Source organism: Hordeum vulgare, chromosome 2H (genome assembly GCF_904849725.1).
Source record: "Hordeum vulgare subsp. vulgare chromosome 2H, MorexV3_pseudomolecules_assembly, whole genome shotgun sequence".
NCBI classification, from domain to species: domain Eukaryota; kingdom Viridiplantae; phylum Streptophyta; class Magnoliopsida; order Poales; family Poaceae; genus Hordeum; species Hordeum vulgare.
The window spans coordinates 257,983,910-258,001,311 of NC_058519.1; positions in this window are offsets into that span (position 1 = coordinate 257,983,910).

Below are 17,402 nucleotides of genomic sequence, written 5' to 3' on the forward strand. Positions count from 1 at the left end.
TGCCTCTAGGGCATAATTCCAACACTCAGCAACCTTGATCGAGTATTACAGAGATGCAAAGATACCAACCTCGTCTTGCACTGGTTAATGAAGGCATCATCTTAGGACACAAAATCTGTGAGAAAGGCATTGAAGTTGATAAGGCTAAGGTTGATGCAATTGAGAAAATGCCTTGCCCCACAGATATCATAGGTATACGAAGTTTCCTAGGTCATGCTAGATTCTATAGAAGGTTCATTAAAGACTTCTCTAAGATTTCTAGGCCTCTTACCAACCTCTTGCAAAAGGATGTTCCTTTTGTTTTTGATGAGGATTGTGAGGAAGCTTTCGAAATACTTAATAAGGCCTTGATAACCGCACCTATTGTTCAACCACCTGATTGTAACTTGCCCTTTGAAATCATGTGCGATGCTAGTGATTATGCTATTGGTACTGTTCTAGGACAAAGAGTTGACAAGAAGTTGAATGTCATTCACTACTCTAGTAAAACTCTAGACAGTGCCCAAGGAAACTATGCCACTACGAAGAAGGAGTTTTTAGCAATCGTGTTTGCATGTGAAAAGTTCAGATCTTATATAGTTGACTCCAAAGTCACTATTCACTCTAATCATGCTGCTATTAAGTAATTTATGGAGAAGAAGGACGCTAAGCCTAGGCTAATCAGATGGGTTCTCCTGCTACAAGAATTTGATTTGCACGTTGTTGACCGAAAGGGTGCTGATAACCCTGTAGCAGATAACTTCTCCAGGCTAGAGAATGTCCTTGATGACCCACGACCTATTGATGACAGCTTTCCTGATGAGCAACTGAATGTCATTCGTACTTCACATACTGCACCGTGGTATGCTGATTACACAAACTATATCATAGCCAAATAAATACCACCCAGTTTCACCTACCAGCAAAAGAAGAAATTCTTCTTTGATTTGAGACACTACTTTTGGGATGATCCTCACCTTTATAAGGAAGGAGTAGGTGGTGTTATTAGACGTTGTGTGCCTGAACATGAACAAGGACAGATCCTGCAGAAGTGTCATTCCAAAGCCTACAGAGGACACCATGCTGGAGACATAACTTCTCATAAGGTATTGCAATCAGGTTTCTATTGGCCCACTCTCTTCAAGGATGCCCGTAAGTTTGTCTTTTCTTGTGAAGAATGCCAAATAATAGGGACCATCAGTAAGTGTCAGGAAATGCCTATGAACTATTCACTTGTCATTGAACCATTTGATGTCTGGGGCTTTGATTATATGGGACCTTTCTCGAGTTCCAATGGGTATACTCACATCTTAGTTGCTGTAGATTACGTCACTAAGTGGGTAGAAGCTATCCCCACTAGAACCACACCTCTATTAAGATGCTTAAAGAAGTCATTTTCCCAAGATTTGGAGTCCCTAGATATCTGATGGCTGATGGCGGTTCACACTTCATTCATGGTGTTTTCCGCAAGATGCTCGCTAAGTATGATGTCAACTATAGAGTTGCATCTCCTTATCATCCTCAGTCTAGTGGTCAAGTGGAGTTGATTAATAGGGAGATCAAATTGATCTTACAAAAGACCGTCAATAGATCACGAAAGAATTGGTCTAGCAAACTTGATGATGCACTATGGGCTTATAGGACTGCTTATAAGAATCCCATGGGCATGTCGCCATATAAAATGGTTTACGGTAAGGCTTGCCATTTACCTCTTGAGCTGGAACACAAAGCTTATTGGGCAATCAAAGAGCTCAACTTCGATTTCAAACTTGTCGGTGAGAAGCGGTTGTTTAATATCACTCATTAGATGAATGGAGGGCCCGGGCATATGAGAATGCCAAGTTGTTCAAGGAAAAGGTTAAGAGATGGCACGATAAAAGAATACAAAAACGAGAGTTCAATGTAGGTGATTATGTCCTGCTATACAATTCTCACTTAAGATTCTTCGCAGGCAAGCTTCTCTCTAAATGGGAAGGTCCCTACGTTGTCGAGGAAGTATATCATTCCGGTGCCATCAAAATCAATAACACGGAAGGTAATTTTCCAAGAGTGGTAAATGGGCAAAGAATCAAGCATTATATCTCTGGTACTCCCAAAAATGTTGAGACCAATATCATCAATATCATAACTCCAGAGGAGTACATAAGGGATGTTTATCAGCCAGTTTCACACCCTGAAAACGAAGAGGTATGTGTTTCGGTAAGTAATTGGACTCCAAAACTTTTCCAATAGGCAATTTTCTCTGTTTTGGAATTTATGGAAAATTAGAAAGAAAAAAAGTAGTCCGGAGAGTGCACGAGGCGGACACAAGCTTGGTTGCCGTGGCCTCCCCCTGGCCGCGGCAACAGGGCTTGTGGGCACCTCGTGTGCCTCCCGGACTCCGTTTTCTTGCGGAGCACTCCTTCTGGTCCAGAAAAAATCATTATATATACGCCCGAGGGTTTTGATCTCCGTATCGCGCAGTTTTCCTCTGTTTTCATTTCGAGCCTGCATCTGTTGCAGATCTAGATTGTCATGACTTCCCCAAAAGTTCCTAAGGACAAGATCTTCGAGAAGGTCATCAATCCCTACCTCACGGAAGTATTGCAGCACCCCCAATCTATCAAGATAAGCGTAGGGATGTTGCACATCCATGATGTTGAGGGGCCTAAGAAGACCGGAAGCGTGAAGACGAGGCGCGAAGCAATGGAGCAGCAAGTCTTCAAGTGCCAAGGGATGGTGGAGCGTGGACTCAACGCCAACCACATGATGATCACGGAGTTCACCAACAATCAGAAGATGGACTCCATTGACATTGGGAAGGACCTCTCCAGGCTCTATGACAGGGTTGATCAACTCTAGGGCCAGATCTATGACCTGCAGAACCAAAACTATGAGTATGAGTATAGATTTAAATCAATACGGTTGGCTGCAGATTTGAGGATTCCGGTGACTCGTTCATCCTGCCATGATGGAGCACTTATGCCTTGGAAGACATAGGATCAATCTCATGTTGCAACTTCACCACCATCACCACCAAAGGAAGACAACTAAGCATTCGTATGGGCAACTCCCTTGGCTTATGCCAAGCTTGGGGGAGTTTCCCTGGTATCATATCACCTTTATATCTTTTGCTTTTACCTTTGTTTTAGTTCTTTCCTTTTTAGTTTTTATTTCTTCTCTTAGTGGAATAAGTCTTTAGTGTTTACTTTGAGTCTTTTGCCTTGTGTCTCCTCCGATGTATTCAAGCTTGCGAGCTATATAATAAAAAGTATCTCAATCAAGGGCTTTGTTTTGTGCCGTGATCAAAAGTATGAAAAGAACGATAGCATGAAAGATCATGAGATGATCTTATGGAAAGTGATAGATTCACATATAACAAGTATGATGATTGAAACTTGTTGAGAATAGACCAACATAGACCTCATTCATTGTTGCAATTAATAAGAAGTAATAAGGAAAGAGAGGTTCACATATAAATATATCATCTTAGACACTTTCTATAATTGTGAGCACTCGCCAAACTATTACATGCTTAGAAGTAGAAGTTGGACAAGGAAGACAACATAATGAATTGTGTTTGCTTAGTTCCAAACAATGTTATATGATTAGAGATCCCTTAGCATGTGACGATTGCTTCCACCTCATATTAGCCAAAACTCCCGCACCAAGTAGAGATACTACTTGTGCATCCATAAACCTTCAACCCGGTTTTCCCATGAGTGTCCACCATACCTACCTATGGATTGAATAAGATCCCTCAAGTAAGTTGTCATCGGTGCAAGCAATAAAAATTGCTCTCTAATATGTATGATCTATTAGTGTGGTGGAAAATAAGCTTTGTATGAACCTGTGATGAGGAAGACATAAAAGCGACAGACTGCATAATAAAGTTCTTTATCACAGGAGGCAATATAAAGTGGCGTTGCTCCGCACTAAGAGGACACGCATCCAAACCTCAAAAGCGCATGACAACCCCTGCTTCCCTCCGCGAAGGGCCTATCTTGTACCTCTACTTTTTCCCCTTGTAAGTGTCATGGTGATTTTCACCAATTCCCTATTTCGTCTTCATCTTGGAGAACGTCATATGCTTGGGAAAGATCTATATTCATATATCAACTTGGAGATGAGTACTTATGCTTTATTATTGTTGACTTTACCCTTGAGGTAAATGGTTGGGAGGCAAAATTATAAGCCCCTATCTTTCTCTGTGTCCAACTGAAACTTTGATACCATGAGTACCCCGTGAGTTGTAACAATTGTGGAAAACAAAAGAGATGATTGAGTATGTGGATTTGCTTTACAAGCTCTTATTTGACTCTTTCTGATGATATGATAAATTGCAATTGCTTCAATGACTATGGAATGTTGTTGGCTACATCTCGGTAAGGTTTTTATTTCATACTTTGCTTTGTGAAGGAATTGTTACTTTCCCATAAGAATCTCTATGTTGTATTGTTGTTCTATGTGTGATCATGATGCCCTCATGTCCGTATTATGTTTTATCGACACCTTCATCCCTAAACATGTGGACATGTTATGGGTCTTGGTTTTCGCTTGAGGACAAGCGAGGTCTAAGCTTGGGGGGGTTGATACGTCCATTTTGCATCATGATTTCATGTTGATATTTATCGCTTTATGGACTGTCATTATACTTTGTGGTACCATAATTATGCCTTTTCTCTCTTATTTTGCAAGGTTTATTTGAAGAGGGAGAATACCGACAGCTGGAATTCTGGACTGGAAAAGGAGCAAGTCTGAGTCCTCTATTCTGCGCAACTCCAAATGCACTGAAAATCAACGTGGAATTTTTTGGGAATATATAAAAAATACTGGGAGAAAGAAGTGTCAGAGGCGAGCTGTGAGGGGCCCACAAGCTTGGTTGTCGTGGCCTACCCCCTAGCCACGGAACAGGGCTTGTGGGCACACTGGTGGCCCACTGGCCCCCCTCTTTTCCTATATGAAGGGTTTCGTCCGAGAAAAAATCAGGGTGGAGCTTTTTCGTGGATTCTCCGCCGCCACGAGGCGGAACTTGAGCAGAACCAATCTAGAGCTCCGGCAGGACGATCCTGCCGGGGAAACTTCCCTCACGGAGGGGGAAATCGTCTCCATCGTCATCACCAACACTCCTCTCGTCGGAGGAGAGTCATCTCCATCAACATCTTCATCAGCACCATCTCCTCTCCAAACCCTAGTTCATCTCTTGTAACCAATCTCCGTCTCGCGACTCCGATTGGTACTTGTAAGGTTGCTAGTAGTGTTCATTACTCTTTGTAGTTGATGCTAGTTGGATTACTTGGTGCAAGAGTTTATGTTCAGATCCTTGATGCTACTCATTACACCTCTGATCATGATTATGATTATGCTTTGTGAGTAGTTACTTTTGTTCCTGAGGACATGGGATAAGTCATGCTGATAATAGTCATGTGAATTTGGTATTCGTTCGGTATTTTGATATGTTGTATGTTGTCTTTTCTTCGAGTGGTCTTATGTGAACGTCGACTACATAACACTTCACCATCTTTGGGCCTAGGGGAAGGCATTGGGGAGTAGTAACTAGATGATGGGTTGCTAGAGTGACAGAAGCTTAAACCCCAGTCTATGCGTTGCTTCGTACGGGGCTGATTTGGATCCACTAGTTTAATGCTATGGTTAGAGGTTGTCTTAATTCTTCTTTTATAGTTACGGATGCTTGCGAGAGGGGTTAATCATAAGTGGGATGCTTGTCCAAGAAGGGCAGTACCCAAGCGCCGGTCCACCACATATCAAACTATCAAAGTAACGAACGTGAATCATATGAACATGATGAAACTACCATGATAGAAATTCCCGTGTGACCTCGGGAGTGTTTTTCCTCTTATAAGACTTTGTTCAGGCTTCTCCCTTGCTAAAAAGGGATTGGGCCACTTTGCTGCACCGTTGCTACTACTTGTTACTTTTCGCTTGCTACGTTTCACCTCACTACACCATCACTAGTTACCGCTACTTTCAGTGCTTGCAGTTATTACCTTGCTGAAAACCGTTTATCAGAGCCTTCTTCTCCTCATTGGGTTCGACACTCTTACTTATTGAAAGGACTACGATTGATCCCCTATACTTGTGGGTCATCATGGGCCAGCCTGGGCCGCAGCCAGGCAAGTCTGGGTACCCCCATTCCCAGAACGCTGACATCATTGACTCGCACCAGCCTAGTAGGGGCTGGTTCCCTTATCTATTCATCCCATGAAGCCCTCCGGGATAGGTGGACCTCCCCGTTGGACCCCCGATACCCTTTCGGTGGTCCCTGTACAATACCAATAAACCCCAAAACTTTTTTGACGACCGAAACTGGACTTCCCATTTATAAATCTTTACTTCTGGACCATTTCGAAACTCCTCGTGACGTCCGGGATCTCATATGGGACTCCGAACAAGCTTCGGTAACCACATATACGATTCCCATAACAACTCTAGCGTCAACGAACCTTAAGTGTGTAGACCCTACGGGTTCGGGAACCATGCAGACCTGACCGAGACATCTCTCCGGCCAATAACCAACAGTGGGGTTTGGATATCCATGTTGGCTCCCACATGTTCCACGATGATATCATCGGATAAACCACGATGTCAAGGATTCACTCAATCCCGTATGCAATTCCCTTTGTCTACCGGTATGACACGTGCCCGAGATTCGATCGTCGGTATCCCTATACCTTGTTCAATATCGTTACCGGTAAGTCTTTTTACTCGTTTCATAACACATCATCTCGTGGCTAACTCCTTAGTCACATTGAGCTCATTATGATGAGGAATTACCGAGTGGGCCCAGACATACCTCGCCGTCTCACGGAGCGACAAATCCCAGTCTCGATTTGTACCAACCCAACACGCACTTTTGGAGATTCCTGTAGTGCACCTTTATAATCACCCAGTTAGGTTGTGACGTTTGATACACCCAAAGCACTCCTACGGTATCCGGGAGTTGCACAATATCATGGTCTAAGGAAATGATACTTGACATTATCAAAGCTCTAGCTGACGAACTACACGATCTTGTGTTGTGCTTAGGATTGGGTCTTGTCCATCACATCATTCTCCTAATAATGTGATTGCATTATCAATGACATCCAATGTCCATGGCCAGGAAACCATGACCATCTATTGATCAACGAGCTAGCTAACTAGAGGATCACTAGGGACATGTTGCGGTCTATGTATTCACACATGTATTACGGTTTTCGGTTAATACAATTATAGCATGAATAATAGACAATTATGAGGAACAAGGAAATATAATAATAACCACTTTATTATTGCCTCTAGGGCATATTTCCAACATAAAAAGCATAGGGAATAGCTACCCCAAGGATTTAATCAATAACCCGGGCCAGTGCTCCTCATGAGTGTTGATCCAAACTAGAGCCACTTGTAGGGGCCACCTGGGGCAACTCGGAGGATTTCTATCGGCCACTGTACATACTCCTCATGTGTCGTGTCCTGAGAACGAGATACGTGGCTCCTATCGAGATCGTCGACATGTCAGGAGGTCTAGCTGGACTTGTCTTACCTTAGCGATATATCTTGCGCATTAGGATTCTGGTGTGACTTTGGGTCTTCTCACAGTTGAGGTTTTCCTCTAAGGAATCCTACGAGACTGCGAGTTTCGTGGTTGAGGATTACTATGCGGCCTATGGTAATTTGTGATGGACTAGTTCGAGCACCCCCTGTCAGGTTTAATCTTTTGGAAAGCCGTGCCCGTGGTTATGTGACAAACATGGATATTTTGTTAACATCCGGTTCTAGATAACTTGAAGTAACTTAAATAAAACTTGCCAACTGTGTATTTAACCGTGATTGTTTCTATCAGAGCTCCTTCTCTAATCGAGAACACGGTGGGGTTATGAATGACGTAAGTAGGCGTTCAGGATCACTTAGTGATCATTCTAGTCTTCGGCCGCCTTACGTAGACCACCATAACTTATTTCTATTCTTCGTAAGTTAGCCACCATAAATCATTAGGATGCTGCAAACTCAAACCCTTAACCCTACCTCACCTATTTAACTTAGTCAGACTCGATACCCAGGTCATGAGATTGTTGAGTCCTCGTGGCTCACAGATTACTACAACCACCCGCAGGTACAGGTACTCCAGACGTAGATGTCCCCGAGAACACCCAGTTGAGGTGGGAGTTCGACGAAGACAGTGGCAGACTGTATGTGATGTATCGCAAGCATTAGAGGTACATGGTCGTGATCGTGGGACTAGCAATGCGAGATAGCATGATTTTGCCGTTTATCTCGTCTATAGTCGGACCCTTTCTTATGTATGAATAATGAATGCTTGTGTGGATTGTAATCTAGCATGTGGCGAGTGTAAGCCGAATCTTATACTCATCTCTCTATTTATGTAATTGCAATGTTATCCTGCTTGCGATACGCTTAGATGTGACCCTTTCCCCTTTTGAGGCCTCGCCCCCAAATAAGGAAAGTGTCACATATTAGTTGTTACACTTCCACTAGTGAAAGTATGGACCCTAGGCCTTGTTTCCAAGCATTTATACAATGCTTTGCTCGCTGTTTACTATTTGTTACCTTGCTGTTTTTATATTTTCATATTACAAAAACCTATATCTACCATCCATATTGCAGTTGTATCACCATCTCTTCGCCGAACTAGTGCACCTATACAATTTACCATTGTATTGGGTGTGTTGCGGACACAAGAGACTCTTTGTTATTTTATTGCAGGGTTGATTGAGAGAGACCATCTTCATCCAACGCCTCCCATGGATTGATAAACCTTAGTTCATCCACTTTAGGGAAACTTGATATTGTCCTACAAAACTCTACGCTTGGTAGCCCAGCACGAGTCTATAGGAAGAAGGTTGTGTAGTAGACATGAGTGTTCCGCGTGTGCAACTGTTTTGCACCCGTTGTATGTGAACGTAGATTCTATCACACCCGATCATCACGTGGTGTATCGAAACGATGAACTGTCACAACGGTGCACAATCGGGGACAACACAATTTTATCTTGAAATTTTAGTGAGGGATCACCTTATAATGCTACTGTCGTCCTAAGCAAAACAAGGTGCAAAAAAAAGGATTAACATCACATGAAAATCATAAGTGACATGATATGGCCATGAATTTGTGCTTCTTGATCTCCATCACCAAAGCACCGGCAGGATCTCCATCGTCACCGGCGCCACACCATGATCTCCTTCATCATGATATCCATCATTGTGCTTCCATCGAGGTTGTCGTGCTAATTATGCTATTACTACTAAAGCTACTACTAGCGATAAAGCAAAGAATCTCCGAGCGCAAAATAATTAAAGACATCCCTATGGCTCCTGTCGGTTGCCGTACCATCGACGTGCAAGTCGATATTTAATTATTACAACATGATCATGTCAAAAATCAAATATATCATATCATGTCTTTGGCCATATCACATCACATGCATACCATGCAAAAACAAGTTAGACGTCCTCTAATTTGTTGTTGGAAATTTTACATGACTGCTATGGGTATCTAGTATGTTCGCCTCTTACTTTCGCAAAGCCACAATGGTGACATGCAAATTGCTATTTAACCTTCTCCAAGGACCGCTTCGGTCAAATCCGATTCAACTAAAGTTGAAAGAACAGACACACGCCAGTCATCTTCATGCAACAAGTTGCATGTTAGTCGATGAAACCGGTCTCTCGTAAGCGTACGAGTAATGTTAGTCCGGGCCGCTTCAATCCAACAATACCGCCGAATTAATAAAATACTAAGGAGGGTAGCAAATGGAACATCAACGCCCAGAAACTCCTTTGTATTCTACTCGAGATGTCATCTACACATAGACCTAGCTCATGATGACACTGTTGGGAAATGTTGCATGGGAAACAAAAAAATTCCTATGCACACGCAAGGCCTATCCAAGGTGATGATCATCTACGAGAGGGGAGAGTGCATCTACATACCCTTGTAGATCGCTAAGAGGAAGCGTATATAACGCGGTTAATATAGTCAAACATCTCCGTGATCCAAATCGCAGTCCGTCCCACGATCTCATCAAGAACCATCCCACGATCCCATCACGATCCATCCCGATTTAGTGCCGAAGGGACGGCACCTCCACGTTCAACACACGTACAACTCGATGATGATCTCCTCCTTCTTGATCCAGAAAGAGAGACGAAGAGGTAGCTGAATTCACCGGCAGCACGACGGCGTGTCGGCGATGGTGGTGGAGCTACTCCAGCAGGGTTTCGCCATACCATACCGAACTAGCTACGGGGTGTCACGAAGTGATGGCGGGAGAAAGGCTACGCCTTGGCTTGAGGTGCCAAACGCCTCTCTCACCTCCACTATATATAGGAGGGAGGGGAGGGGTAGCGCCCTAGGGCAAGGCCCTAGGGCTCGTCCTAATCCAAGTGGAGAGGGAGGAGTCCTCCTCCAACACAACTTGGAAGGAGTCCTCCTTCCCAATTCGGTTTTCCCCCTTCCTCCTTCTCTCCCTTGGCCGAAATAGTCTCTTTGGGTTGGGCACCATCCCACTAAGGGCTGGTGCGCCACCCTTGGGCCTCTTTGGTTCTCTTCCAGTTGGGTGGCCCCTCCCGTAGAACTCCGGAACCCATTCGTCACTCCCGATACTTCACCGATAATGCCCGAAAACCTTCCGGAAACCAAATAGATACTTCCTATATATCAATCTTCCTCTCCGTTCCATTCCGGAAACCCTCATGACGTCTGGGGTCTCATCCGTGACTCCCAACAACCTTCGGTTACCAACATAAATAATTCAACTATACCAAAACGTCACCGAACCTTAAGTGTGCATACCCTGTGGGTTCGAGAACTATGCACACATGACCTGAGACACTCTTTGGTCAATAACCAATAGTGGGACCTGGATGCCCATATTGGCTCCTGAATATTCTATGAAAATCTTTATCGTTTGAACCTCTATGTCAAGGATTTAGTTAATCCCGTATGTTGTTCCCTTTATCCTTCGGTATGTTACTTGCCCGAGATTCGATCATCGGTATCTCTATACCTAGTTCAATCTCGTTACCGGCAAGTCTCTTTACTCATTCAGTAATACAAGATCCCGTGACTAACTCCTTAGCCACATTGCTTGCAAGGCTTATTGTGATATTGTATTACCGAGTGGGCCCCGAGATACCACTCTGCCACACGGAGTGACATATCCCAGTCTTGATCCATGCCAACCCAACAGACACCTTCGGAGATACCTGTAGAGCACCTTTATAGTCACCCAGTTACGTTGTGACATTTGATACACACAAGGTATTCCTCCGGTGTCTCGTAGTTGCATGATCTCATGGTCATAGGAAAAGATATTGTGACATCCAGAAAACAGTAGCAATAAACTGACAGGATCATATGCTATGTTCATAGTTTGGGTCTTATCCATCACATGGTTCTCTTAATGATGTGATCCCGTTATCAAGTAACAACACTTTTCTATGGCAGGAAACCTTGACCATCTTTGATCAACGAGCTAGTCAACTAGAGGCTCACTAGGGACAGTGTGTTGTCTATGTATCCACACATGTATTTGAGTTTCCAATCAATACAATTCTAGCATGGATAATAAACGATTATCATGAACAAGGAAATATAATAATAACAAACTTATTATTTCCTCTAGCGCATATTTCAACAGTAGGGACATAAGGTTGTGATTACTAAATTCATCGACCACATGCCTGTGGAAAGTAATCAATTAATAAGGTTGATCAAGTCTTATTAACAACCACCTTCGATTAGCATGAACCCGGAGAGTCTTCGTAAAACACAATCTTACCTCAACGGGGATATGCATATCCCCAACAGTAAGTATTTCATATTTCTTTTGGGCAGTAAGAATGGGAAGTGGGAAACTTCCAATAACAATTGTCGCAGTCTTTTCAATAACATTAATACCATTCACTTGAAATCGTTTCTTCAGAAAGTGCACACTATTCTCATTACCATTTATATGAAAAGTGGCCTTGCTTTTGTTGCAATCAATAACAGCTCATGCAGTACTCAAAAAGGGTCTACCAAGGATAATCCGCATGTTGTCTCCCTCGGGCATCTAAAGTATAACAAAGTTTGTTAAGATAGTAACATTTGCAACAACAACGGGCACATCCTCACAAATACCGATAGGTATTGAAGTTTATTTATCAGCCATTTGCAAATATATTTCGATAGGTGTGAGTTTATTAAATCAAGTCTTTTATACAAATAGAAGGGCATAACACTAAAACCAGCCCCTAAATCATATAAGGCAGTTTTGACATAGTTTCTTGGGACATTTACATTTGTGCCCCTAATTTGCACCCACTCTCAGATTTGCCCCTAATTTTCAACTATGCTCAAATTGGCCCATCCACCATCAAATCCCCTTATAGAAATACCCTTCTATGTCGTTATCGTCCGGTCAACGGGCTTTGACTGGCTGGTGAATAGTAACTTGGTGAACAGTAAATTTGAAAAATATAGCAAACAAATTTAAAAAAATGAAATTTTGTGGGATCGAAGATACACGTGTGTGCAACGTGCGTGCAATTTGTTTTCCTATTTGAACATTCCAAGAGCTCGTACCAAAGGAAAAAAATTTAATATTGTACGCATGTGAGCTGTAAATTAAAAAATAGCAAAAAATCGAAAAAATAAGAAAAAAATTGGCGTTCAATATGCTTGGGTGTGCAAGCTGCATGCAAAGTTTTGTTATGTTTGGACATTATAGGAGCTCGTGGAGAAAAAACCAAAAATTTGTTTCGGCAAAAAACTTTGAAAAAATGCACTATTTTGTATTTTTTGCTAGAGCTCCTCCCATGCCATTTGATCACAAGAATTTGCACACCCAAGCATCTTGGACGCCAAAAAATTCAGATGTTTTTGACTTTTCTTCCTATTTTTTCAAATTTACTATTCAGAGGCGTACAATTTTAATTAGTTTTCCTTTGGTATGAGCTCCTGGAATGTTCAAATAGCATGAACATTTGCACGCACCTTGCGCACCTGAGTATGTTTAATCCAACAAAATTTTATATTTTTTTGTTTGCTATTTTTTCGAATTTACTATTAATTGAGTTACTGTTCACCGAGACGGTCAAAGCCCGTTGACTGTATGGTAACGGCACAGAAGGGCCTTTCTATAAGGGCACTTGACGGTAGAAGGGCAAATTTGAGCATAGCTGAAAATTAGGGGCAAATCTGAGAGTGGGCGCAAATTAGGGGCACAAATGTAAATGTCCCTAGTTTCTTTTGATAGAGCATGGTATAGTGGGTATTACTAGATCTCCTAAGTTCTTAGGTACTCCATCCTTAAAAGAATAATAAGCAAGCATGGTGGATATTTTATCTTCAGGTACTTTTCTTTTATTAGGGACAATATCTTTCATGTATTTAGCATAAAGGGTCATTTTCAAAATATCAAACAAACGAGTATGCAAAAAGACTGGCCTAAGCATTTCACCAAAGCGTTCAAAATCTTCCTCGTCCTTTTTCTTAGATGGTTTATGTGGAAAAGGTATGGGTTTTCTGAACCCATTGTTTTCTTTCTTTACAGTGTTTCCTAGCAACAAAGACTCTCTTAACATAACGTTTATTCTTAGGAGGTGGGTTATCAAGATCAATAGAGGTTCTATTTCAACATCATTGTCAGGTTCTTTATCATTATCTAGATGAGCATCTACATGTACATCATCATTGTCATTTTCAATATTACTAGGTGAATGTTCATTACCAGATTCTGTTTCAGCATCAAAAACAGAGACACCATTATTATCCTCACAAGGTTTTTCTACCTCACGTTCACTAGAAGTATGCAAAGTCCCATCTGATGACGACTTGATGTATATACTTGTCGCCCCTTGTTGGTTACCCTAAGTGGAAGGTGGAGATGTAGTCAGTAGAAAATTTCCCTTACATGGAGAATGTAAAGTTTATCGAACCACGAGGTGTCTTCCATCCTGGTTAGCAGAAGACGTGGACCTGCACACACAACAAATAACTTTTCTCCCAATGAGTACAGACAGGTTGTCAATCTCTCTGGACTTGTAGTTTGCAAAGGATCAAAACACAAGCGGGAAGTTAATAGTGATTGCAACAAAAAAGTAAAGGACAACGGTAATTGATGGAGGTATAAACAATGATGGTGATATGGACCGCAGTCACATGATGTTCACTAGTGATGTCTCTCTCCCAAAAGACAATAAACAACTCTGCTAGGGTAAACAAATCACAGTAGGTCAATTGACAGGATTTTGATCGCACCACAATGCCAATTATGCTCCTTGATAGTTAGAGGTTCAATAGTAATGGGCGGTACGCCCAGAAAAGTAGACCATTTATTCATTAGCATCAACTTACCAATCATCCACCTTGAGACATTTATCCAGAGCATCTCTCCGGTATTAAGTTGCGAGCCCCACCCAAAGTGTAAATTCAAAACAACGGACCACTGCATTAATAAACTATGCGTAAGGTAAACAATCCTTGCAACCGTGGTCACAAGCACCATTGTTTTCTCCCTGGTGGCAACAAGCACATCCCCTAGTCTCATGTTTTTGTCACTCAAGCTAGACACCGAGGGGCATGAACCCACAATCATGCATAACGCTCCCTCTTGGGGTTACAATCTACTACTTGGCCAAAGCAATAAAAATCAACGAAATACATGTATGAATAACTAAGGAACATATTATAAAAGGATAATCAAATATATAACTCATAAGAATCTGAACATAATCTCATAATCCATCGGATCCCAAAAAACAGAGCATAGCAATAGCAAGAGAATTACATAGATGCCTTGATCATGTAGGGCAGCTCACAAGGACTAACCATTGAAGCATAAGATTGGAGAGAAGACATTACATAGCTACTGGTCATGGAATCATGGTCCAAGGAGGACTACTCACGGCACGTCCGGGAAACGTCCATGGCGGTGGAGAAGCTCCCGGTGGTCAATCCTCCCTTCGGCATGGTGCCGGGAAGAGGTCTCCTGACGCTCCAGATCTCGGAAGCGCTGCGGCGGCGGAACGATGGAGAAATTCGTGATTCTAGAAAGTCTGCGAGGGTTTCCTCTCGGAGCTCTAAATATAGGCCAAAAGAGGGCACCGGAGGAGGTGGGACCCACCCAAGCGACCTCCTAGTGCGGCCGAGGGCCTGTCCATGCCAGCAGGCCGCCTGGGAGGCCCTTGGCCCTCCTTCGGTGATCCAGAAGCTTCTGTTTCGCTGATTTTTATATATTTGTTTTCTAGATTTTTTTGGGCTTAGGAAAATTGGGTAAAAACCCGTGCAAAATAGACATCAGTAGACAGAAACTGGCACTGGGTGCACTGAGTTAGTAGGTTAGTCCAAATATGTGTAAAATGGTATAAAAGTGTAGCAAAACATATAACAATGTCACCCAAAAGATCATGGAACAAGCAGAAATTATAGATACTTTTCGGACGTATCAACATCCCCAAGCTTAATTTCTGCTCGTCCTCGAGTAGATAAATGATAAAACAATAATTTTTGTGGTGACATGCTAACACACATATAAGAACTTCAAAGTAAAGCAAGTAAGATATTCAATTCAAGTCAAGACAATAACAAGCAAGAGTCTATATCTAGTATTGAGTTTAGCAAAGTAAGACCATAAAGGTGCAAGAGCTCTCGTTGTCCGTGACTCGTATGTCTCCAAATGGTGTTTGCGTGCAAGAAATGGGAGATGGGTTGAGATCATAAAATATATTTTTAAATTGAGAACTCAATCTACTAATCCTCACACTTAGTATCCTTCGAATCTTATTTTGACTCATCCCCAGACCACTAGTCAGGCACAAGTCAAAATGATCCTCTCCCTTTCGACTTTGAGCACTCATGCAATGGATGAGCGTAAGCAAGATATGTTGGCACTTAGGATGGCAAATAGAATAATGATGGGGAAGGAAGACAAAAAGGTGTGGAAGTCTCACATCAATGAGCACAACCATAGGCGAGAGAAAGCCAATTGATAGATATGATGTGAGGAGTAGGGATTGCCATGTAACAGATGCACATATGATCTAAGGTAATCTCTCCAATGGAACTAGTGGGGTTGCATCCTACTTGTTTTCTCGTGAAGACGTAGAGCTCATTTGAGGAGGCGCATGATTGGAATATGCAAACCAAGTTCTATAGTGTAAGGGTCCCCACATAGTTATGCATGAATGATAATCTCTATGTAGTACCAATATAGCAATGGAATACGAGTGTGTCTTTAGAAAGGAATAGTAGTGTTGCCCCCTTCTCACTTTTTTTTTTCTTTTTCTCTTTTTTTTAAAAAAAATTGTGGCCTCTTTGGCACTTTCTTTTTTATATCTCATTTGTCCTCTTTGGGATCTTTTGTTTTGTCCACTTTGGGATCTTTTCCTCACTTAAGGGCAACACTCTATGTTTTACATGAATGAAAAGAAAAACCATCACACTTTATAAGAAGTACTCAACATAAAGAGAAGTGAAAACTATCATGATGTATGCAAATGTATGCCTCTGCCAGTGTAGCAGGATATGCAATGATACTAGCGCATCATGTAGCGGTAATGAGGGCAAGGCCCAACTAGCATGCAGCTCTATGATCAAGCAAAAGCATGTATGACATGAATATCAAGTCATGAGATGGTGCATGTTGCATGGCAATGTATCTCGGGAAGGCTATGGAAATGCCTTAGTAGGTAGCTATGGTGGCTGTTTTGAGGAAAGATATAATGCGGCTTATGTATGACAGAGCGTATCATGTCACGGGTTTGGATGCACCAGAGGAGTTTGCACCAACTCTCAATGTGAGAAAGGGAAATGCATGATACCGAAGAGGCTAGCAAAATATGGATGGTGGAAGTGCCAACAATCGAATACTCACATTAGTCCGAAGAACTCATACACTTATTATCGGTAACTCTCTATCTAGTTAGGAAATTCACAAAGAGACAAGTACCCCGAGGAGGAGCGTTTTGGAGTTTGGTTATCCTTGCGCATCCTCGACTCATGGTAACGTGAGGGTACTCTATATATTCCAACCCCTCCAGAGGTTAGCGATCAATTTAGTAGCTAGAGTTCTCAACTAATTTTTAGTTTTTCAAAAACACACGGATTTCCCAAAATACGACACCTATCACTAATAGGTTCAAGCTCTTGACACCAATAGTCCAAACATTACTCAAATCAATACCTCAAAACTATTGCAAGTTACTACTATACTTAAATAGCAACCTCAATTACCTACTCATGCAAGACACACAACTCAGTGCAACGAGCCAACTCTCTAAACAAGATAAGCATGATAACTCAAGAGAGTTCCAAAAGAAACCTAATTAAAGCTCTTAAAAAGATAAGCATGAAAACTAAGAGCTAAGCATGACAGTAGCTACGAAAAGATAAAGAACACACAAAAAGGATAAGCATGAAAGCCTATGTTGTGTTCTAGA